The sequence below is a fragment of the Acipenser ruthenus genome, chromosome 6 (genome assembly GCF_902713425.1).
Source record: "Acipenser ruthenus chromosome 6, fAciRut3.2 maternal haplotype, whole genome shotgun sequence".
Classification (NCBI taxonomy): Eukaryota; Metazoa; Chordata; class Actinopteri; order Acipenseriformes; family Acipenseridae; genus Acipenser; species Acipenser ruthenus.
The window spans coordinates 8,194,233-8,219,560 of record NC_081194.1 but is presented as its reverse complement, the minus strand read 5'-3'; the positions used below and the strand labels follow the sequence as shown (position 1 = coordinate 8,219,560).

Here is a 25,328-nt window from a genome sequence, read left to right as displayed (position 1 = left end):
TACCGCTTTGTAGTTTTCCATATACTTAACAAAAAACTGACAAGGAAAAATGTGACATTTCGAAATCTAACATCAAATACTGTACTACAGTTCTATATCATATCGTCTACATGGCTTCCAGTAGACTTTTGCGATATCATTTAGTAGTTTATTTTATTAACATGTGGCTTCTATTGCCTGCAGTACTCCCTTCACCAGGAGAGGTCTCAGTTCACACCTTCATTTAGTCAAGATGTTTGTGATTCTCATTCCTCCCTTTTATGTTACAGGGATGGAAATAAGACTCCCATTGCATAGTAGGTTGACCCATTCCTGCTTTCACTATGAGTTTAATAAGACAAACCTGAACTTGTTACCCGTAGGTTGGGACTAATGAAGCACATATTAAAACCTGGAAAGGGTGAAACTGCTAAACAATTAGGAGTCTTATTTCCAGCCCTGTTAGTTCTGACAAACATAATTCAGTGGGTTTTTATTTTATTTCCGATAATTCTATGTTTAGTTACTTCTCTGACAAGAACAACTTGTTTTGCTTTCTTTGTGTAAACATTTTCATTTTAAGAAATAATACTAGATTAACCACGTGTAATAAAAGGGTCCTGAAAATAATGAGGGGACGCTAGGTTGTATTATAACAATACATTATTGCTTAAGTCAACCCCAGAAACAGCATTACATATTTATAATGGGTGCAATATGTATGTGCCAGTCTGTGCCATTAGGCATTCAAGGGGGGGTTGTCACGGCAGCATATTCACACATTACTACGGGTAACAGGGTCTGGTGTTACAAAAGGTTATGTCATGGGACACTGAGCGCCAGGGGCGTTTGGGAACGCACGCTATTGTAAATGCCACTGTACACTATTACTTATAAAAGATTACAGTGGTAAATAAGCAACGTAATTGTGCAGTTTCCCATGGTTATACTGTGCATTTACCATAGTTGACCATGCTTTTTTTTTTTTTCTTATATGCACCATACCTCCCGGTGCTTCACGTTGCCAATTACCTTTGACCGCTCTCCAGGTAGCAACACTAGTTCACATTCAGTAATCCAAACAGTCCCAAAAAGCCACGCTGAAGTAATTTAAATATCAGTACGCATGCTTTCACATATGTGTATTGTACTTAACAGCTTCATCGGTTAGTACAAGCAACAGTTGATAAAACGAGCGAGTTTTTGTACACATTGTAGGCCTAATGGGGTTAATAAGACATTTCCTTTCAAACACAAATATAAGAAAATACAGTATCACTCGTGTTTTCACAGTGTTAAATATTTTATATAATGCTTTAATCTGAAGTTATGTTAACTACTGGAGGCTTTTTCCATTGAGAAATATGGTGAAATTAAATCCTAGTCGTAATATTCCACACACTTTCAAATCCACGTGAACCGCCAATTCGCACACCTCCCCTCCTGCCTCTTCACCAAAAAAAAACAAAACACACGTCAGGACGCTCGGTGCGTGGCCTGAGGATTACCCGGCGTGCCCCGCGGGGAAAGATGGCGGCGGCGGAGGAGGAGGGAAGAAGCTAAACTTTATCCCAATGAGAAACAACCGAAACTGGGATAGCAAGACGTGCGGGTGCTTTGGACCGCCAGACTGACCGAGTAGTGTTAGCCACTATCTTAGCTGTAGCTGGAGGCATAGGCGGGGAGAGGACTGACAGACCCGAGGAGGAGGCAACAGTGCCCAGGGAAATAAAGAAAATAGAATAAGCGGATAAACTTTATTATCCCGGACAGAGTCAGTATATATTGGATTATTATTACTAAGAAGGCACCTTGTGTGAAGCGAGAAGGTAAGCGTATTTTTTATGTTTTTTTTTTAACTATTAATAATATCAATGTATTATTGTTGTGAGTAAAATGTTAAGCAAAGATAATAACTTTATTATTTGTATGCTCATGGTCACTGACGTGAGGCACAGAACCGAACCGGTAATTAATATATATATATATATATATATATATATATATATATATATATATATATATATATATATAAATAATGAACAAATAATAATAATAAAAACATTATTACAAGACTAGGGGGATATCGAGAGTGGGTGAACTGTTGTTGATATTTTAATACTGTGAGGATGTGTGAGAGATTCCTGTGATTTATTTTTTTTTTTTAAAGAGAAATTGTACGGTATGGCATTTAGTATGCCAGTGAAAAAAAATACCACCAAGTATGCAGTGCCCTGATGAAATAACACGCTAGAACAGCATCTTTTGTACGATGGGAATAGCCTTAAAAAGATCAATTGGTTTACAAAATACAATCCATTTCAACGTGCACTGTAGTCCCTCGTTTAATATAAAAGATAGTTCTCTCTGATCCTGCCTGTTTTTATATTACTTATTAAAAATAACAAATGTGTAACTATGTTTATAATTATCAAGTTTAAACTTACTGTCACAAAAATCCCAAATGTGTATATAACTTAATCTGATGAGTTTATTGGTTTGGTTTTATAACGAAAATCGAAAAATGTAACAAATGTGATACTGTTCTGCAATATCTTATTTTTTTTGGTAGTTTCAGGTCCTTTTTTTAAAAAAAAAAAAAAAAAAAAAAGATTATGAAGTTCTGTAGTTTTGCACTTCATATGCGTATTTAATGAAATGCAGTAAACCCGTATTGAATTTTGTTCGAGAACCAAATTGTGATATTTTTGTTTTCATCCTTTTAACCCAATGTCTGACAACCACTTTTAATTAAGTACAAAATGTTGAGTGTGTTTTTGACCATTAAGCACTGAGATGTTTTACTGTGCAATAAGCTCCACCCAGAATGACTTTCATTTAAAACAAAGCTCTCTACATCAAATGTCATTGTAACACTGGCTGGCAAATAATGGTTTAAGCTGTTTTGTAAGTTATTGACCAAAGATGTATTCCAAGTCTGTTTCAAAAGAGAGCGAGTTGCCCCAAGGTTAACCTCTGATGATCAGAGTGCAGGATCGTCCTTTACATGGTTAATGAGTTGAGTCGCCCAAGCTAGTATGGGAGGTGAAGGTAATAAAAATTAAATAATGAATGACAATTCATTAAATGTTAAATTTAAGCAAGTATTGAACAGTGAATTTTAGCATCAAATAATAAATACTAGCATTAAATATTAAATTCATGTATCAAATGTTAAATTAATATCAAATGTTAAATTTTAACATCAAATAATAAATTCAACATTGAATATTAAATACTACCATCGAATGTTAAATGCAACAGTCGAATATTAAAAACTAGCATCAAACATTAAATATTATCCATTTGATGTGCCTTTTATCCATTCGATGCATGCACTTGCAAACTGTCAATCAATCCCATCCGCCCCGCCCATTGCCACCCCATCCACATCCGGGAGATCGGTGTTCCTCCTTGTTACGTGTTAACCTGTTCAGCCAATGAGAGGCTTTGATTTTCAAACTGAAACGAGAGCTGTCTTGAGCCATCTGTAGACGTTAAAAAGGGTCTTGTTATTTTACTTGTTTTGTGTGTAAAAAGTTACATATTAAATAACGTTATTAAACCTTGTGTTTAATAACGGTTTTTATCTGATTAGGTTCACATGGCTGAAGCTGCTAGACCCGACGTAGCGACCCAGCTACAGAACTATGCTCGATAAAAATTATTCTACCGAGAAATGTGCTACAAACTAATATCAGTCATGATACCATTTTGTACATTTTTAGAGTGGCTTCAAAGTATTTGGATTAATTCAGAAGCAAGCGGAATTCATGCGAACGGCCCGTTGGTGGACGTTTTATCAGAAGTTATTTCTGAGTTGCATCGTGAGTTAACATGTGTTGTAACCAATTCAGTACCTCATCAGAAACCTGTATCCCCTGGCGCATTACGCATGTGTAAAATGAGATCTGAGTAAAATGAGATCATCGCACAGGCACGTCTAATTTTTCTTTTGCTCGTGTCAGAGGTAAAATAGAAGTGATGTACAGTGCTTAATTTGAGCCGGATCCTGCCGGAACAGGATACGGCACCTCTAAGATTTGACTTTTTTTTCGTTCCGGCACCTAATTTGCTCGGATCCGGTACCTCTCGTTGTCGCTACTGAATTTGAAACGTGTCGTGGGAAAGGAACGCCAAATCAAAAATGAGGGGGAAACTGCTCCTGATGGCGATGCCTTAGCTAGCCGCGCTGTCTGCGCTGCTAATCCCGCCAGTTCAGCATCACCACCGGCACGTCCTCCACTAGCTAAAAGGCCACTAGTGAGTCAGACTCGGCAGGAGAGGGGGACGGGGTCGGGGAGGACTAGTGATGGGCAGTTCGATTATTTTTAGTGATTCAATTCATTTCGTTCATTTGATTCACTGATTCAGTGACACAAAACCAATCAATTAGACCGCATTAACGTTGTTTACGTAGGTTTATTTGAACCGGAAAGAACGAGTCGTTCACGAACTGCACATCACAAAAGCTAGGGAGAATCTATATTTGGTTGACTGGGTTCATAAACATTAAACTAAATATAGTTTGCCAAAAAATAATAATAATATATATTTAGAATACTGGAGATAACATAACAGTTTGAACCATTAGCATTGTTTAGCCATCAGTATCAATCTAATTTAATTTAATCTTTAAAAAAATAAAAAGTCAATTGCATTTCTTACGTGTTTTTTTCTATACATTTGGAGTCACCCGTTGTTTTTTTACAACAACAAAAAAGAGAGGCTCGAACGAGTGGTATTTATTCAGCACATTGCAAAACGCTGTTTGCCCAATTCCTCTTCTATCCAGTAAACCTTTGGGATTAGTCATGTAATCAATCACACGTTGAAGCACACCCATAACCGCAACATGTACATTTTATATAAACAAAGTTTAAACGTGTATATATTTAGTATTTTTTAGTGTTTAACACAGTAAAATAACATTTAGAAAATGTATATTTAATGTGCGTGTAAAATATAATAGACGTTTAAGAACGTCATCCGTTAGAATGTGCAATCTCCTCCTAAAAGGTTGTTGTATCGTAGCTGATACTACGTTTCACCTTGTGGACTAAGGTGAATCGCAGTCATCATTAAATTATAAAATATTTAACCGTAGTTGTAAATTGTCATGTATAAAATACATTCATTCCTCAAGGTGAAATATTTTATCACAAGTTATAAGTCTTGGGTACAATAACGTTACAATACCAGTAGATGTTTGTTTGTATTTATTTATTTTGGAAATGAGGTGTATATCTCTATTATTATTATTATTATTGTTATTATTAATAATAATAATAATAATAATAATAATAATAATAATAATAATAATAATAATAATAATAATTAGTAATATGGCTGACTTTACTCAAGATGACTTAGAAGTATTAATCATAATTTGTGCAAAACAGTTAACTATAGATATGATTAATTTTGTATGTGTATAAACAATAACAAACACACAGGCTACAACTAGTAGTGATTCATTTTATTATTTATTTGTTTGGCAGACTTACACAAGGTTACGTACATAGTAAACTAAGAAGAACTGCAAGAAATAAAAAATAAAATTACGGTGCACAAATTTGTAATCAGAGTTTCTGACAGCGTGAAGCAGCACTCTAGAAAGTACACACCGTCTGGATCATAGATATGGTCTGGAGGATGTAACTGACGCCATTTTGGCTCACACGGAGCTCTTATCATACACTAAGTAAGCGGGAATTTGGATCCAACGTGGCACATATGGTCTTCAGTTTCATAACACTCAACGAGTTGAGAGACAACCCGGTTTCCTTGTTACAACGAACAAATCAGCCAGACTCGAGAGGTAAGGAATCACTTCATGACTTTTGATAGACTGGTAACTCGACTCCTGTGCGCCACGCAGCTTGTTCATAGGGTGAATCAAAAGAACCTATTCAATGGGGACTCTGATCCGATTCCCATCGTTCACCTTAGTGAGTCATTCAAAAAGAACGATTAGTTCACAAACTACACATCACTAGGGAGGACAGTGCATCCACCGACGAAGTGCCCGGAGCAGGTGCAGTTTGGACGGAGGCTCAGTTCAAGAAAAAGCAAACGTATAACCCCTGGCTTGTCATGCAAAATTCAAAGCGTGGCTGTACAACATGCAAAAAGGTAGGGGGCTTGGGTCCGGAAAAGACTGAAGGGATGAAACTAGGAAAAGAGTGGGTGGAATGTACAGAAACGGCCTCTGCCTCCGACGTGAAAAAAACAACAAAGAGCCCTCAGAAAAAAAGGTTTTTGAACATGCCTGAACCAAGGCCCATTTAGCGGCAGCAAGCATTGTAGCCAAGGCTAAAGATGACACCTTATATTTACATTGTCTGGCTACATTGTGTTTGTCACTTTTTTCTCATGCGTTCCGGTACCTCGGAGCCCCCCGGAACACCCCCCCTCCAGCGCTCACTATGTGTTCCGGGACCTCCCGATTTACAAATTAAGCACTGGTGATGTGCACTCGCAGCAGTTGTCGGCTGCATTTTGCAATCATTGCATTAAATGTTTCAGAACTACAAGAAAAACTACAAAGGAAAATTGTCATGCAGTAGTTTAAATCTTTTTACCCTGCTATTGTTTTTGCAATAAACAGTGGCAAAAAAGATGTTCAAGTAATATAGTTACTGTTTACTGAGACCTTTTTTTTTTTTGGCTAAACAAGCAAATGAAAACTTTTACATGTAACCCAAATAAACACTTAAAGTAAATGTGGAGCAAGGGGGCATTGTACTATGAAATGCCCCCTTTCTCGTTTATTAGATTCTACGTACAGAAAATATGATCACAAAACAAAAACAAAATGTTGATCACTACTTAACATTTTCCTTGCATTCGTCTATTGTTGGGAAGTGTGAGGCTTTTCGGAGTGACGTACCTACATCTGTATTCCCTGAATCGTTTCCCAAATCTGAAACTGACTTTAGCCAGTAGAGATCACTATTTGGAAGCTTGGGTTGCGTGTGCTTCCTAATCTAGAATGTTTACATCTTGCTGTCAAACCCTTTTAAAATAGGGTGTCAGTAGCAGCCATCCCCGCCAGTGATATTTCATTTGAGTAGCGCATGATTCGAAAGTGAAATCTGACATGCATTCTGTAATAAAGATCTATATCTCCCTGCTGCTGCAAGTCAATTTCAGTCCTAATGGGCAAGACAGGACATCTGCTGATAATAGATATTCTTTGCAGATTCTTCTGTATCCAGGACTGCACTGTTGTCCTGAATGAATTATTCATTCAGGATAGCAGACATTCCTGCAGATTTCCCCCCTAACTCCCCTAAAATAATTGTTCAGTGGTTATTTGGGAAAAGTCACTGTACCCCTGTAGTACTTTAGCAACTTGCAAAACACATCCAACTGAACGAGTGCCAGTGCCATACCGCCATGCAGTGGTGTCCCTGCACCCTGCTAGATTTTACTAACGTTTTTCTAAACCCCTAGATTAAGGATTTGCTGCAGGGTGATGGCTTGCTGTGATTTTAAAAGTTATTATCCATGGTTTGCTACCACCATCTGGCAGTGTCAGAAGGCATCAAGAAGGAAACAAAGTTTTAAAACAGATGTAGATTCAGTAACCAGATCTGAATGAGATGCCGGGCTGACTGCAGCGTGGGCAGAGATCTTCTGGTAATGTCTGTTTCAATGAAGAGTCTCCTTTAGCCTGCTGATGCCCAGGGACTCCCCTCTTCGGAACTCACTTTAAAGACCTGTCAGTTTAGTTTAGCTTGCTTTCTCGTCACCAAACCGGTTGTGAAATACACTGGAATTGAGCAAAGAGAAACGAAGCAATGGCTGCTGCATCCCATTCAAATCATTACAAACCATTAGTTGTAAGGTTACAATTCAGAACTACCATGTATGTAGGTATGAACATTGCTGTATTTACGTAAAACGAAAGCATTTTTGTACAACTAAACAGCCCCTAAAAGCTGTACTTGTCTTCTGTAATGCATCGCTCCTAATTTAAAAGCTACTTTTATAGTATTATTTTAATCCACAGTATTTGTTAAACACCCTTTTTATAAATAAAAACTATTTGGGGCATGGGGCAGGATATTCACTTGTAGTTGTGTAGCAATATGGTGCATATGGCTGTATTGGTGGTTGGGTTTGTGCACAAGGTAGGATGACTGGGACAGGGGAATGGGTGTAATCAAACAACTAACATCCATTAGTTTAAATGGACTGGAGAATTGCATAGGATGTGTAATTAGGTAGTGTGCCTTACTATCTACACATCTATTACAGGACCCACCAAGTATCAAAGGTCAGACCTTTGAATGCATGATTGGTTCTCTGTTTGTTGCTGCAGTCTTCACTTCAGTCAGGCTTGCATTTTTTGTAAAGTTGTGCTGACAGTTTAGTGAATCTTGTAGGGCAGTTAAGCTGCTACTTTATACTTGGGTCACTCTGCTGTGAAAATTGGAGTTATTAGTTCTATTAATGAAGAAGAAAATGCTACGAGCAGGTTATTCATACTCTCCATGTCCCCTCGTTACACGTTTAGAAAAAACTTGTTTTTTTTTCCTAGCAGAATGGGTTATCGGCACATGTCTGCTTGTTCTTTGGGTAATGTAGAACAAGCAGCAAGTAACATTGCAGGACTGATCTTGCTGAGGATTTTTTTTTTATTTTATCAAATGAATAAGTAATTTTTAGCTTGGAGGAATGAGCGAGAGGAGTGCAATGGGAGGGGATCCGAATTCCAGTCCATATCATTTCTTCATTTGGCAATAGAGAGAACTGGCTGGCACAAGATAGCATTTCATGTAAGCTGTGGTGGTACATTGGAGAGTTTCTGTGGAATGCAGAATTCTCAGCCTGCCTCCAACTTCAGTTGGAGAGACTGTAGTAAACTGAGCTCTACTGTCACGTGGATGTGTGAGCTCACAAGGTCACATTTTGATTCAGATGTGGTGAGGGACTGCTATCGGCATTTTCAACACAGTGTGTTTAACAAAAAGAGAGGAATTCTCCACCTGAAACAACAGGGCAAGTTTCAGATATGTCTTGTTGAAATATATTTGTTAGAGGTTGACAGAGGTACCCCTAACACTTTAAAAACAGCTGTAGTTGAAGCAGGTTATTAAGCTTTATGTGCTTGTAAATCTGCTGCTGCTATTTCAACTAATAACACGCTAACCATTTGCCGACTTTATATTTTCAGTGTTATGGAACATTCTTGGGCAAAATCTAACATTACACTTCCCTTTGACCTGTGAACTAGTAAAACTGACGTGGTTATGTGCCTTTTTAGTTTGTTAAATTTAAATGGTAAAGACGAAAAGCTTGAGGCTTTGGCTTCATTCTAGATACTGAACTGTAGTCTTGTGATTTTCTAGGTTGTGTGAATATCATACACACCCACCCAAAAAAAAGTATTTCTGGCAGTAACTTATGCAGCCACAAAGCCTTATATCTTAGAAACCATTTGAGACTACATATGTACAGGGTTGTGTAAACCCTTCATGCTAAATGTGTTGGCGGCTGTGACCTGGATCTCTGATCTGATACGGCTGCCACATTGAGGTCATGTGACTTTCTGCAGTATAACAACTGCATTCTATGATTCTCAGTTCCATTACTGGTGTAAAGTGAAAAACTTTCACCTCATTTTATCCTTTGGCCATATCGGTATTAGCGAGCAAATGCTTTCAGATAGTGTATTTATAGTTGGTACACCGGTTTAAAGGTAATGATAACCTTGGAAACTAGGGAACGCCTGAACCACAAATTGTAGAATCTGTTTTTTCTTAGGCAGACAGCAACGAGCTGGCACCCTGCTGCCAACAAGTGCAATTCAGCCTATTGCAGCCTTGAAGACAATTCAGCGTTGCATATAATTCGATGTTGAGTTGGCAGTCTGATATGTTTACAGTGACATAGACCGAATTTGTAACAGTACTGCATCTTAAATCAAAGCCGTGTCATTTTCTTTTGTGCTTCTGATTACATAGCAAGAAATCACAGAAGGATATAATTATGTATAGAGAGCTGATGATAAAATATAGTTTGGTGTGGATCTGTTTTGAATCCTAAATACACACATAGTCAGCAGAGAAAGATAATATCTTAAAGTGCATGCCTCAGCGTTTTTAGTAAAAGTGAGCATTACATAGTATGAGCATGTGGCAAAAGAAAAGAGTTGGAGGAGAGGGAGGGTGGCTGACGGACAGAAACAAAACTGACAAGATGCCAGAAAGATGTTTGGTATCAGCATTTTCAAAAACAAAAAAACTCTGGGTACTTTTGCAACAAGTATTTTAAGTAGTGCTGGGACAAATATATGAATATTCAAACTACTATTTTTTTTTTTTTTAACAAAAATCAGATGTTTGTATTCGCTAGAAATTACAAAAATACCTTGCACTTATTTACCGCCTCACCAGAAGTTGTGCGACAGTTTCAAACATGGCAAATGAAAAAGAGCTTTGTGATATGTGAGATTTAATATATAAAAAAACAGGATCAACACAGCAGCACTTGAGCCTCTATTTAAAAGTTTTAGACAGCAAAAAGTAAACAAACCAGATTATGCACGTGCACGCATAGTGCTCTCTATGGAAAGCTATCTGGGTCAAAAAAGCATTGTGCTGCTTTAGCGCGAATAAGAATCTCATGACAGAACATGGCAAGCACGTCATTCTGAAATGCCTTGCTTAAACAGCGCCCAACTTGCTGGAAATGTTGTGTAATGATTTTTATATAGATTGTAAATATTATACATTTTTTGTTGCAACTATGTGGAATGTAATAAATGAGAACCAAAACGGGTGAGTCTTTTTCCCCCTGCTTACCATGAAAGCATTTTTTTTTTTTTTTTTTTTTTTTATCCCCCATTCACGATGTAAAAATCAGTTGTAGAACATGTACCATTGTCTCTGCGGGTAGCTGTCAACATCATAACTATTCACAGTTTTGCTGTTTTAAAAGTGCTTTAAATTTTCCTTTTAGCACCCAAATCAAAAAATGACTCGTGCTCTTTCCAAATCAGTCGTAATACTTTTCAGGAGCTTCCACTGAAATTCGTCAGGTTTTAGATGATCCTCACTTAAACAAGAGTGTTTGCTGGTTTGCACTCTGTTCTGACAGCTAAAACCCTGTTCTGCTGGTACACTAGATACAGGTATTGTAATTGCAATTGATGCAAGTTTTGAGAAAGCAGGAAAGATGTCGGAATAGTTCTCAATAAAAACCATGCAGGCCTCATCAATGATCCTCAGAAATCATAGTTTTAAGACGTGTTACTTGTCCAAATTCTTGCCTGAGTGTCAACAGGTAAGATGCTCTGATACAGATTACTGAGCCACTCTAATACCGGACGTGCGCAGTGCTACATGGGATACTGAGACCTCCGCAGCTTTTTTTTCTTTTTTTATAAAGAGGATGCAGCGAGCAGTGGAACCATTTTTACACGTTGCATTGCATAAAATTACTTTTGTAATACAAACAATTCGGATAGGGATGAAAAGGGGATCTGTGGTCTTTTACATCTGTGTTTTAGAAACGCACTGCTGTTATTTTTTTGCGTTTTATTAAAATGTCCTGCGTATATAACACAGAATTCTGCGTAAACGTGACGTGTGAAATGTGGTGTCAAATTTATGTACCATTTATTTTGGGAATAAACAAAACAACGTTTAACTTGAACTGCTGTTTGGCATCCTTTGTTTTGTAGTTAATTCACTGGGGTAAAGTAAGGCCTACACAATGTATTCTTTACTCCTGGGATATTTTTCTACTTTGACGTGTTACTGTAATGTCTTGCTGTAAAACACAGACACACACATGGTCCACGCCCCCTGCCTCTGCTGCTATGCTGTCCCTGCCTGCGTTTTGAGCAATATAATGGCTTTTATTACTTTTTGAAAACGAATGAATATTTAAATTGAGTGAATATCTGAACATGAAAATCCCGTGTTCGTCCCAGCACTAATTAAGTGTAAACACATAACAGCAATTTAACTGTCACATCATGCAACTGCTATTGTACAGCGTTACAATCATTTCTCAAATTTGTCTTTAGCAGTTCGCTGCCATTTGGATAAACATGTTATAATTTGTATTCTAATTCCCGATGTATTTGACAGCGATTCATGAAGTTAAAGGGCAGCATCTCAGCAGAGTTTTGACCTCCCATTCTCCTGCTGATTTCAGATGTCGGGAAGCCCAGCTCGGTGCACTTTTAGCATGACTGTTGTTCCCTACAAATTCCCTTCAAATATAGAGTAATTTTTTTTTTTCTATGCAGTGCAATGTATTCCCTTGTCATTCATTTTTTATAAAATTATTTCTAAACCTTAATGCATTTAATAATATCCTTGTTTTTGCCCCCCCCCCCCCTTGTGTGCATGATAAACACATTTATTGTAATCATTCCATCACATCATTTATTTTAATAAAGCATACAGACAGCTAGGAGTCTGCATTACTGCAGGTGCTGTACAACAGGAATTTATCAATCTCATTCGGACCAACGTGGATCGTTAAACATGGGTGTAGCACATTTTGCATTTGCATTCCTACATGTTTTGGTACTGTGGACACAGCATTCTGAGATGGTGGGAACCTACACCAAAACATTTCTCCCATTTTGAGTGCAGTTAGTTTACCTATTTATACTAGCAGCCTTTGCAGTCAGTGTGGATTACATTGTCCACACAGGTCATGTGCTTCTCAGTTCTATTTTCTTAACCCCTTAAATATGCAGCCTCTTGTCCTTTGTTGCAAGCTACTGCAGATGCATGCACTTGGAAGATTTTATTTTACTTGTGTTCACTCCAAACAAGCATTGCCACAAAACAAAGGACAAAGGACTAATTTAAAACCCAGTAATGCCTGGTTGTGGATGTGCATTCCTGTTACTAGGAAGATCTCGATACCTGTTGGAATCTAGCAAAGGTTTACAAAATCTATACTGCCATTAATATCCAGGGTTGTTGCTTAAAGATGAAGCTGTTTAATTAAAACAAATTATCAAACTATGATGCAGTTTAACAACATTACAATTTCAAAATAACCAGAGCTTGTTATTATCACCTGGCAGGAGTATACTGGAGGCTAATGTATGAGTGCTCCACTACTGTATCTAACTAGAGAAACACTTGTTAAAGTTGCCACGTTTAGTTGATGTTGTGTTTGAGGTTAATCTCCCGAAACCATCTCCTGAAACTCACACTTTGTTTTTTCTTAAGTGAAGCATGAAAGAATGAATTCCTGCTATGAATGTAAGCATGTGATTTTGTTGCCCCAAGGCTACACAGTTTTTGTTGTATAGTGTCTGGTATGTGGAAAAGGAGTGCCTGTAATTTCAAGCCATCCTTGATGAGTCCAGAGATCTTGTACTGTATCCTCTGGTAACGCATTCTGTTGGCAGCAGGTGTGTTCTCTTTTTATTCTGCCAGTATGTCTCCACTTTTATAAGTAGTTTCTGAATTTATATATATATTTTTAACTTCTATGCGAGGCACGGGTATGTTTGTATGGGGAATATTGGGTGGCAGGGAGGGAGTTAAAATCCTACCTGCAAAAACACGTGGGAATGTGGCTGAAGATAGGAATTGAATAAGTGTTTAAAGTGATTAATTAAGGCTCCAGCCACAGGTGTATAAATAGGATGATCACGGGTGTTGGAATAGTTAGGGTTAGAGTTTTTGTGCAGGTTTTCGTGTTGCGTGCTGTCTTGTCTCATTTGTTTATTTACGTCTGTGTCTCGTCCTGCATTACTGGAAGTGTTTTGTATACACTTTTGTTTTGGCCCTTATGCCGTTTGTTTTGTTCCTGTTTTTTGTGTGTTTGTTTTATTATTGATAATTAAACATGCACATTAGTGCTTCACTGTACCTTCTGTGTCTGAGTCTCCCTTCCTGGTAAACAGCAGTGCCAGTGACACTGTCCTGTCGCAGGGATTTTGTTTTTTTTACAAACAAGGACACCAATAAAAAACTTCAGGTGTTTTTAACATCAATTGTTGTCGTAGAATAGAAGTTAAACGGATATGTCTTAATATAAGGGCCCTCTCCAGTCAGAGGACAGCGCATCCCAAGCCGGCTGTATCCGCGGATGTGTCCAGTCTATCAACTTGTCAAACCACTTGCAAAAAAAGGTTTTAGAGCCGTTAACAATCTTGCCCTCACTCCGAGACACAGGTCATATGCAAGAGAATGCTTTTGTTTGTTGTAGTGGATTGTAATATATTTGGGAGACTATCTGTGCAGGATACAATAAGAATGCTGTGCGTGTAAGTATGAGTCCATCCCATAAGTGTCAAGGCACGATGTGTAGCAAGCTAAATACTGTACATGCATTACTGTGGCCTCAGAAAACGGAGTATGTCTGGTAGGTCAGATTTTGGGACAGATTTATTCTGTATTTCCTCTGTCAGGTACCCAGTGAATACAGAGTTGGTTCCAATATTACGAGCTAAAATTGTATTTTGCAAACCCTTTATGACATCACTTCTTAAATCATTTATTGGTGGACAATAGTGAAACACTTTCTTCTTGGTGATTTCATCTACACTTGCAGAAAGGGAAAAATCCTGGGCCTGTTGGGAATAGCGTTACGTTGCCAGAACATTTTGCTCGTGTAAACGCGCTGAGGACATTTTTTCTTTTTAGTTGAAGCAGTGCAGCCAGTGATGCAGAGCACCACACCCCGGAGAGCTCGTAAACAAACCTGGGCAGAAGCTGCAGTTGGTCAGCTGACTAACAATCTCCTACATTATCTGAGGGACTCAGACAAGCAGTTCCTGGAGGCTGAGAGAGAAAGAAGGGAGCACCAGACTAGGATGGAGCATAGAATGTCCATCATGCAACTGTTAACATCTTGTATGAGAGACCAATCACAGTCTCAGTGGTGCCCACCCCAGTCCTCAACACCTCAGACACATTTCATGTACAACAATGGCAATTTGAATTATTTTCATCATGAGGCATCAAGTCAAAACCTGGAGGGTTCACATTGGCAACCCAAATAGATAAACTCATAGAAAACAAATATTGGTTCAGTTTGTTAATGTTCACTTGTTGTTTTTTATGTTCAATATTGCACTTTAAGTTATTGGTTCAGACTGTTAATGCTTTGTCAGAATAGATTTATTTTAAAATCATTTAAAATGTCTTCTGTGACCTAAATTAATCTGAAACCAAGATCAGTTATTAGGTAATTTGCTTTTATTAAACGTTACACATGGATTCTGAACAGAATCAGTACAGTAATGGTGCAGGCAACACTATTTTTCAAATAGCAATGCAGGAGTTTGGGGAAGGGAATGACAAATTCTGTTCTCATAATTTTACAGCTTTTGTCCTGAAATGTCAGTGAATCACTAGTTTGCAGTAAACCTCAGGTGTTCCATCAGGGCTTGTCGAATACTGATTGTGCATTACTGTCTGTTCTTCTCCAGGACTGAGAACAGACACAGGCTGTGGGTGGTCTTCACCAGCAGCTTCAGACATCCATGTGTTACCGAGTGAATCCCCATGCCGTTCACATAAGTTGTGTAAAATGCAGCATGTCAGAATCACAGTGGGCATGAAATATTTTTTCGTGTCATTCCTTTTTAAAAGACACCGCCATCTTGCTTTTAGTCGTCCAAAAGCATTCTCCACTACAATGCGAGCACTAGATAAGCGGTAGTTGTCGTTTAACTGCTCTTTTGTAAGACTGCCAGTATCCACAAAAGTTTTCATTAACCAAGGCATCAGGGGGTAGGCAGGATCCCCAATCAAGTGAATTGGTACAGTGACATCAATCTTGTATGTACTTTTGGGGAAAAGGGCACCCTGACTGCCAAGGGTGAACAATTTACTCTTGACAAGAGTCCTGGCATCATGCACTTTGCCTGGCCAACCAATATTTACATCCCAAAAACAGTACTGGTGATCAACCACAGCCTGCATTACCACTGAATACCACCCTTTGCGATTGTAATAGTCACTTGAGTTACCACAATGTGCCAGGATAGGTACAGGGGTGCCATCTATAGCTGTTTGGGGTATTCTGTATTTCTCATCAAATTATACTTTATTAATCATTGTCTCTTGGTACAGCAGTGGTAGTTTTAAAAACGTTAATTATGGCATTGCACATATCTTGAATAGCAAAGAATACAAATTATTTTGAAACCCCAAACAAATGTCCAATTGAACGGTAGTCATTACCTGTAGAAAGATGCCATAATGCAATTCCCAACAGGGACAAAACTGCGCATTTGTGTGTTTTGTCTCATAACCAATGGAGATATTTGCCGTACCAGGAAATAAAATTTCTCCCTGCTAATTCTGAAATTCAGTCCATGCCTGGGCATCATTGAAGATATTTAAAAATGGCGCTCAATGATTGTCATTACGGTACAACGTTACCGCCTCTTCGGCTTACAAAGTACGCACGCGCACACTTCTGTCCTGAGAGAAGTACCCCCTGCTGTTTTATGCAAGTGCAAACGCGCGGTTTCTGAATATTTTGTACCGGAATCGTATCAGAAGGGTTCCGGAACAACAGTGTAAAGGCACCTACTGACGTGGACGTCCCAGGTTTCTCAAAGGCTCAGGCTAACTGAGTAAAAATCGTCTCTTTTCATGCTCCTCGGAGACTGAAAAGAGAGATGGGGATAAAAAACAAATGTTATCCTGTAGACATGGTCTGCATTAGTAATGCAATTACTATGCACTTTAAAGATAGATATATATATATATATATATATATATATATATATATAATATATATAATTATTTTTTTTTAATTTTTTTTTTTGAAATCCCCTATGTGCTGCCACAGAGAGAGAATTAACAAATAATAAAAAAAAACATGCTTTTAAATTTTTTAAATGCATAATTTATCTTGGCTGCTGGAGGTAGTTAGTCAAGGATTATAATGTTAGGCAGCTTTAATATACGTGTTGATGTGGATCAAGATCCCATTGCTAGAATTTTTAGGTCGTTGCTAAACTCATTCAGGTTTATTCAACATGTTACTGGCCTCACCCATGCTCATGGCCATACTTTAGACTTAGTCAGCACTCGCGGTTTAAATATTTAAAATCTATTAATTACAGACCTTGTGTTTTCAGACCATTCCATTAAAAAAAGATGGGAATTGTATTTCAATCCCATTTCACAGGAGCAGGGCTCCAGTACACAGCAAGCTTGGGGTTTCAGTATTTAAACATGAAGCAAAGCAGATTCATGCATTCAAATTCATTCAAAACCCAAACAGCATTTGCTCCAGTGTAAAATTTGCACCACTTGGAATAAAACAAAGAATTAAATAAAGAAATGTACATGTCGGAAACATGTGTGAATGATGATGCAGTAAAATATATATTGTTTTTTATATGCAAAAGTGCCTTTTTTTTGCCATTCCTTCCTAAAAAATTTTAATCCCCCCCCCCCCCCCCCCCCATTGGCTGCAGCATAGGGGGGAAATCCCCCCAGCACACACAAATGGAATTCAAGCCCTTCAGCTTTACCCTCTTGTGCTCTACAGGCTCTGCTTTTGCCCAACTTTGGGAGAATCTGATGGTGTCCAGGCAACCAAGATGATGGTCATTACAACATTCAGGCCATATCAGTCTCCTTAAGCACCCTTTATGAGAACGTTGGCATCGTAATTTCTTAGGCAGTCCTTTTCCCGGAAAAGCCTGCTCTGCAGTCCATGAAATGCCATGTAAAGAAGTCAGCACGGAAGACGAGTGCAACATTCAAGTGTTCTGCAGTCTGAAAAGAGAAGAAGTAACAGAGGATGTTGGTGATTTAATTAAAGATCCTTTCTTGGTTGCAGCACACAGACTTAATTAAGAAATTGTCATAAATTACACCCTTAACTTTAAAAAAATGAGAGAGAGAGAGAGACGAGTGATGTCAGATGAAACTGCTCCCTCTTTAGTGTGTTTTACATTTTTCTTCTCTACTGTCTACCCACAGTGTGACAGCTCTTCAGATTGATTCTGATTTACTGCACAAAATTAAGCCGCATAACGAAAGATTTTTGAAAACAGTAGCGGCTGTGGATTTAAATTATCCAATGAACGTGTGGTCCCTGGGGACCTTTTACTGACCCAGCCTACATCGCCACCCCCGGCAATGTATTTTCAGGTAGGGTAGTTTCAGAGCTCCTCAATTTAATTTCCAGGCGATGGCTCAGAGACCAGCAACTTTTTGAACATAATGATTTAGATTGAGAAATTGGTATTTAGTCCACATTAGATACATTCAATTTTTTAAATTGTTTTATTGTTATTTCCTATATAAGGAAGTTGTTGCAGAGAGACCAGAACTGGTAATACCGTCTATTACCTGGAATAGGCTGGTACTCTAATATTCTGTGTCATTGCTGTTAACCCTAAACAATTTAGAGCATTGACTATTGGCATAGGCTGGTACAGCAGCAGGGAGTGTCCTATGAATTGCGCATAATATGTAAATGCAGCTGACACTATACTGACAAACTAATTGCATTTTGAAAACAAAATAAAGACTTGTATTACTGCTGGCAAATGTTTGATCTTGATTGTATTGGAGAGAAATATGTTTTATCTTACTGTTGTGGTGTTTAGTGCTCGCCATGGCTTTGGATCATCCGTTTGTAGAAAAGTGCCGAACCGACATCCGCGTCTGTACAGAGAATTGATATTCTTGTTAAAAATAAGGTACCATACAGTTGCTTTAAAAATGTAGCTGAAATGGAAGTTGTGAGTGGTGGTGGGGGAGGGGTAAACATTCTGATTAACTTTCTAAGGAACCAATGAAACAGGCTTGTTCTTGCTTGCTGTGCCTGGGCCAAACTTGCTTGTCCACTGTTGTACGGCATTGTTTTAGAAGAGAAGCCCTATCAACAGAAATGAAACTGCCTTTGTGTAAAACAAATACTGCACTACAGTACATGCAACCTCTACTCTGCCAGAATCTCAGGATAGTCCTGAATAGCATGTCTTTGCAGCAGGCATGCCAGCCAAGAGCATTCTGTGTTCAATGTGCAACCTTCTCGTTGCTGTCTGCTTTTCCAGATGAGCCGCCTAAAATATATATAAAAAATAATACATTTACAGAAATAAATCTACAGTGCTCATAAGTTCTAGTGAATGGTATTCAAAATGTTTTTTTTCTTTCAGTAAAATAACGGCAATTTCCACAATTCATTGCATATGTAAGTCGAGTGAAACATTCCTTCTGTGAGGGCATTTTGTTTCCGGGCTTATGTTTCTGTATTGGCCAGGTAAGTTTGAATAGTGGCCCGGGGCCCTTGAAGAAATGATACTAACGGACCACTGTTCAAAGGATCCGAATGTAACCCAACCCCAACCCTTAATACACAACCACGAGTTCAACAAGAATATATTTTAGTAACACTTTTATAATATATTTTTATTAACACTCAAATAATATATACGGTTGGCCAACATTGAAGCTCCACAAACAATATCACTGTTAATATATAGCCCCCCAGGAGGACGATATGCTATAGCCTCCAAAAAATGTTCTTACTCATTTATAAATATTGCAATAGTTTACTGTGCCCCTCGTGTACCCACACGATCCTACTGGTGTGCGCCACCTTATGTATACAGCCCAATGATACTATAAAATAATTCTAATTTATTATTATTATTATTATTATTATTATGTATTTCTTAGCAGACACCCTTATCCAGGGCGACTTACAATTGTTACAAGATATCACATTATTTTTACATACAATTACCCATTTATACAGTTGGGTTTTTACTGGAGCAATCTAGGTAAAGTACCTTGCTCAAGGGTACAGCAGCAGTGTCCCCCATCTGGGATTGAACCCACGACCCTCCGGTCAAGAGTCCTGAGCCCTAACCACTACTCCACACTGCTGCCTAATTAACACAGTAAACCTACTAAAAGGCTCATAAAAATCCACAGTGCTTATCTATACCCAGGCTGTACTTAATACAATTACTGCCCCAATGGGGACCCCAAAAATAAATGATTGCCCCGCGACTTAACTAAAAAAAAATCACTGCTCCCACAATATAGTATCTAAACCAGGACCAGTAATTACTATGATATACATTCAGGCCTATATCACCAATGACATTTCCTAAAATCACTTTGTAATAAGTATAGCTGGAAGGCTCAACAAAACAGTACTTGTACTTTAATATCTTTATTACAGTCCCGATCGATCTGTTCTTGCTCCCTTGTCGCCAGCTTGTTACAAGCCGGACTCGCTCCTCTTTGTCCCGCTAGCGTGCGGTTACTCTTTCTTCCTCGTTGACAGCCTCGCTCCCCAGGCAGGTGCGGCTCCTCCCCAATTGTGCCGTTCTTCTTGGGGGCTTCTAGCCCGGCGTTCGTGGTGAAGCTAAAGCTGTCCTGGTCTCTACGGTTGTACCGATCCTCCAGGGCCGTGTCACCTCTCCCTCTTCTCAGCAGTGCAAACGAGGAGGAGCTGAAATCCAAACACAAGGTGTTAAGATACTGAGATACAGCTTTCTCCTTCAGCAGACAATGGCAAAACAATATACTTTTTTGTACGTGGTACAAATAGCACACATGCCAGTAGCCTTGGCTCTTTAAATCACTTGTTGATCTGATCAAACATTAATGGTAGCGGAACATTATAGCCGGGAGCACTTTTAACGGAAAAACTTGCCTTACCTTTAAATATATAATACAAATTTGAATAATGTGTTGTTTTTTTGTTGATTTATATTTGGTTGCACTTTTTTATGTTCTACATTTTCTTTATCATTACTGTTTTTTATTATGGCACGTTACTATGCTTATTTCGGCACTCTACGATTTGACTGGGGGAAGATTAATGTAGGTTTTGGAGTTGACAAAAAAACAAGGTAACCTTTTCACCTTTTTAGCTTAATTATTGAGCTCATTGCTTCATTTAAAATTGTTTTCACGTTTGGTCACCATCATAACTAAAGCTGGTTTTCAACAGAGCAGTCACTGAACAGCTCAGGATGAGAAGATAGAGTTGGTGAGTTTGGCAGGTTTAGATGTGAGCCAGAGAGAAGTGCTGAATTATTTAGTTTGCCAGGGTGCAGCTGTGTGCTCATATTATAATTGAAGTTCAGCTTCGCCTCCGGATTGTCTGCTTGCCTATTTCTCCACCTCTCACCATAATGACCTAAGATAGTGGGGTAAGTTACCAGTTTCTTTCTCTCTCTCTTGACACTCTCTTGACACATAATTTTTATTTGTGTTACTTTTTTACTGGCATGCAACAGGAGGCATTACAGGAATAGACATTACCAGTTGTTGTTATCCTCCCCTCATACCGTATATGTTTATACCCGTGCAAACGCCCTGTCGAGCCTTTCTTATCTATTCATTAGTTTAACCTTTTTGTATCAGGGGACAGTGTCGGTAAGTCTCATTCAATCAGTGAAAATATCTACCTCCCATTTATCTTTCTGCTGATTTTTAATTAATCCATGAACTTTGCATCATGTTTTAATGTGTAAATGGATTTTGAAACAAAGCTGCCAGTGTTTGAAGTATCAGAATATTCATATGGGCGATACTGAAATTGAAGAAGGAATCTATGAAAGACCTAGGAGTTTATGTTGACTCAGAAATGTCTTCATCTAGACAATGTGGGAAAGCTATAAAAAAGGCCAACAAGATGCTCGGATATATTGTGAAAAGTGTTGAATCTAAATCTAGGGAAGTAATGTTAAAACTTTACATTGTGTTCAGTTCTGGTCACCTCATTACAAAAAGGATATTGCTGCTCTAGAAAGAGTGCTAAGAAGAGCGACCAGAATTATCCCGGGTTTAAAAGGCATGTTGTATGCAGACAGGCTAAAAGAATTGAATCTATTTGGTCTTGAACAAAGAAGATTACGCGGTGATCTGATTCAAGCATTCAAAATTCTAAAAGGTATTGACAATGTCGACCCAGGGAACTTTTTCGACCTGAGAAAAGAAACAAGGACCAGGGATCACAAATGGAGATTAGATAAAGGGGCACAGAACAGAAAATAGGAGGCACTTTTTTACACAGAGAATTGTGAGGGTCTGGAACCAACTCCCCAGTAATGTTGTTGAAGCTGACACCCTGGGATCCTTCAAGAAGCTGCTTGATGAGATTCTGGGATCAATAAGCTACTAACAACCAAACGAGCAAGATGGGCCAAATGGCCTCCTCCTTGTATGTAAACTTTCTTATGTTCTTAAAGTAATAGGTAGGTGGGTGCAACTAATGGTTCTCTATTTGCAACGGAAAAGTATAGTGGCATTTTGGAAAAGTATTCAGCTGTAGTGGGTTGCCTCCTGGTGACTTAACCCAATTTTTAGCAAACTGGTAGAAAATCTATCGGCCATAAATGACTGCCTCATGCAGCAAGTTCTTAATCATGATGTTATAATTACCTTGTCAATCTATCGTGTCCCATTTGAAAATGTCTTCTGTGGCCCTTCACATGCCCCGTCAGGTTGAGATTATTGTGCAGTGTATTGACACTTGTTTGTTGGGCACAGGCACATCATTTCTGATTACAGAGCTTTTTTTATTTGATTCTAGTGTAATTAAGTGTCAGAAAAGTAGCATCGGTCTGTCATGCTTTATGTGAAGTCATATTTCTGTTTTGTTTGACGGAATGAGTCTCTTGACATTCTGGAATGTGTATGATGGCAGGCTTGCTCATATTTGACTGCATGTAGTAGCCTATTTGAGGACTGTGTGGGTCTTCAAAGAACATTTTGTTCTATCTAGGTCATTGAATGACCAAGGAGTGCATTTTACAGAACATGAGCTTGGTTACGACATTTGATTAAGCTTAAACAGATTTTTGAGAGGACGTGTAAAATAACCCATGAAAAGCATGATTTGAAGAAAGCAAATACAAACTGAAATGCATAACTTTTGTTTTTCAATTTACATTTTTGCATTGTGAAACTGGTGGTGGGGGGGAGTTGAAATGGATTGCTAAATTACCTTGCTTCTATTTCTATATAAATTAATTCTCATTATCACATAATGTTTTTGGGTTATTTTATCCCTGGTTTGAATCTGTTCACATCAGACAAGCTGAGACACAGATCCAGTGAGACACTGTGACTACAGTAACTTGTGAATTGGTATTGATAAATAAAATTAGCTGTGTTTGAATGTAGAAGCATTTTGTGTTAAGATGTCTGTCCTGGAAATGGGTAAGGAATCATAAAAAAAAAATAATGCTAATCATAATTGCTGCATGAATTGTTTTTTATGTGTTGAAATTACATGGCATTAGGAAGATTAGGTTGACATTTCTTTCAGTGGTTTGTGGTGCTTACATTTTAGATTGGAAAATTATTGAAAGCAAGTTTGCCAGTTTTCCTTTATGTATGCACTGTGTAATCTTTTGAGTAACACTCGAGAAATTACTGGTACATTTTGGAAGCCTGGTGTGTCACAGGCTCTGCCTTTCTAAGGAGACCTGAAATCTACATCTGCTACAACTGACAAAGCAAAGAAAACTGGCCAGCAGTTTTGCTAGAAATATTGCCACCTGGGCAAGCATGGATGCTAGACCTTTTTCTTTATAGTAAATCATGTTAAGATAAGGATTACTATTTAATTGTGTAGGATTGTAGAGACCATGTAAAAGTAAAACCGATCGGGGGGGCGGGGACGACAACAAAGCCAGTATGAATTTTGCTTACTATTGAAGACTTGTACTGTAACTCTTTAAGAAAGAAAATATTTATAGAAAGACTGCCCAAGGATATATTTTCAGGGTCTTAAACGGGAAAAAAAAAATAAAATGGGCATAGGAATATGTATGTACTGTGTACTGGATTAGTGTAGCCTACTGGTCTGTAGTTTTTTAGTTGAGTTATCTTTCCTCCACCTACTGTCTTTCAGGGTCTGCAGTGTCAAAGGACCACACCATTGCAGAAAACAATTCAGAAAAAATAATTCTAACGGCAACAGAAGATTTAAGTCTTTTTGTGTGTGTGTGTGTGTGTGTGTGTGTGTGTGTGTGTGTGTGACGTAATTCTTAATGCACAAAGTGGGTTGGATAAAGGCGTCAACCAAATAAACGAATCATAATAAAGCAATAGAGGTGGAAATATGGAAGAACAATAAATGGTGAATAGTGTGGTAAATAGTGGTAGTTCTCTCTTCCATTTTATTAGTTAAACATAGTTTTTAATAAACCGAGCAAACAAACAAAAACAACAGGTCTTCGTCAGGTTCACAATTTCAATTACAGCTGTAGTGGTTTATACACACACACTAATTCAATTAGATAATTCAGTTATAATCAAGTCATTTAGTAATTTACAGACATGTCTGCATTGTGCAGTTTCCATTAGTTCTTAACAATTGAGACATTCACCTGTAATCACTTTACATACATGATCAATTAAATTATATATATACATTATTATTATTTTTTTTAAATATCTGCTCATGCCCGGCTGAACCACAGCAGTGAACGGTGCACTCTGCACTTTGTTTTGCACCTCAGAAAGTGTGCCTCTGTAGATGTATTAGTGTGTGACCAAAGTAGAGGACACTTCAGTCTGCATCTCAGTGTAAGATTGCAGAGCCAATTTGTGCGGTTTACAGGACCTGAAAGTACTTTTATTTATGAAGACTGTTGTGTATTATGTTGCCAGGTACTGTATACACCAAACTGACTGTAAAACTACAGTATGAAGGCTACAGGTACTGTGTTATACTGTAACTATACTCGTTCAGTTACCCAGTATTAAATTAATCCAGATTTTGTATAACAATAAAAAGTCTCTCTTGTGTCTAGGGGCCTTCCAAATTTGGCCTAGCATTCTATAAATTTGACTTTTTAATTTAAAAGGTCAAAGGTTTCCCACCATCGTTGAATATCATCAGTTGGCCTATATAATAAGTACTTCCATCATGACTGACCTTTATTAGGGAGATTCAAAGTCTGAAGGACGGCTGGACAAAAAGCATAATTTTAGTATACTGTGAGGGTCTCAAAAAGACCAACACCATAACAGGAATCTGGCATTACAGTACTGGCTATTTCTCTATTGGGACCATTGGATCTGGGACTTTTTAAATTAATTGTAGGCACTAACTAAATCTCCAGCCCTTTACTGTTGGCTGTGCCTTGTATGTTGTACTGAGTGATGTAGTCATGTCTTATTTTGTCTGCCTTCTAGCTGGTGACAGCTCAGTTGACTCTCTCTTTCCATTCTGCCTGCTTTTGTTTCAGGTTATCAATAGCCTCGAACTCATTTGCCAGGATCTGCAGAATGTAAAGTTTATAGGATTAAGTTTCATAGCAGCCACCGACAGAGAGGGATGCTTGAGCACTCAGCAACAATCTTGGTTAAACAGGTGAGAAGCTGTTCATTTAATTAATTTTA

At 38.2% G+C, this 25,328-nt stretch overlaps 1 protein-coding gene across 3 annotated transcripts in view; it reads left to right on the top strand.

Annotated features, from left to right (window-relative positions):
* Positions 1-1,445: 1,445 nt before the first annotated feature.
* The window catches only part of LOC117410661 (tight junction-associated protein 1-like), a 76,090-nt gene continuing 52,207 nt past the window's right edge, over positions 1,446-25,328 (top strand). The window contains exons 1-2 of one of the 3 annotated variants that reach the window (XM_059024892.1): positions 1,446-1,808; positions 25,175-25,299. The gene's annotated coding sequence lies outside the window, so the exon portion shown is untranslated. The remainder of the gene's footprint in view (positions 1,809-25,174; positions 25,300-25,328) is intronic. The other 2 variants (XM_034017378.3, XM_034017380.3) reach the window with 2 other exon arrangements.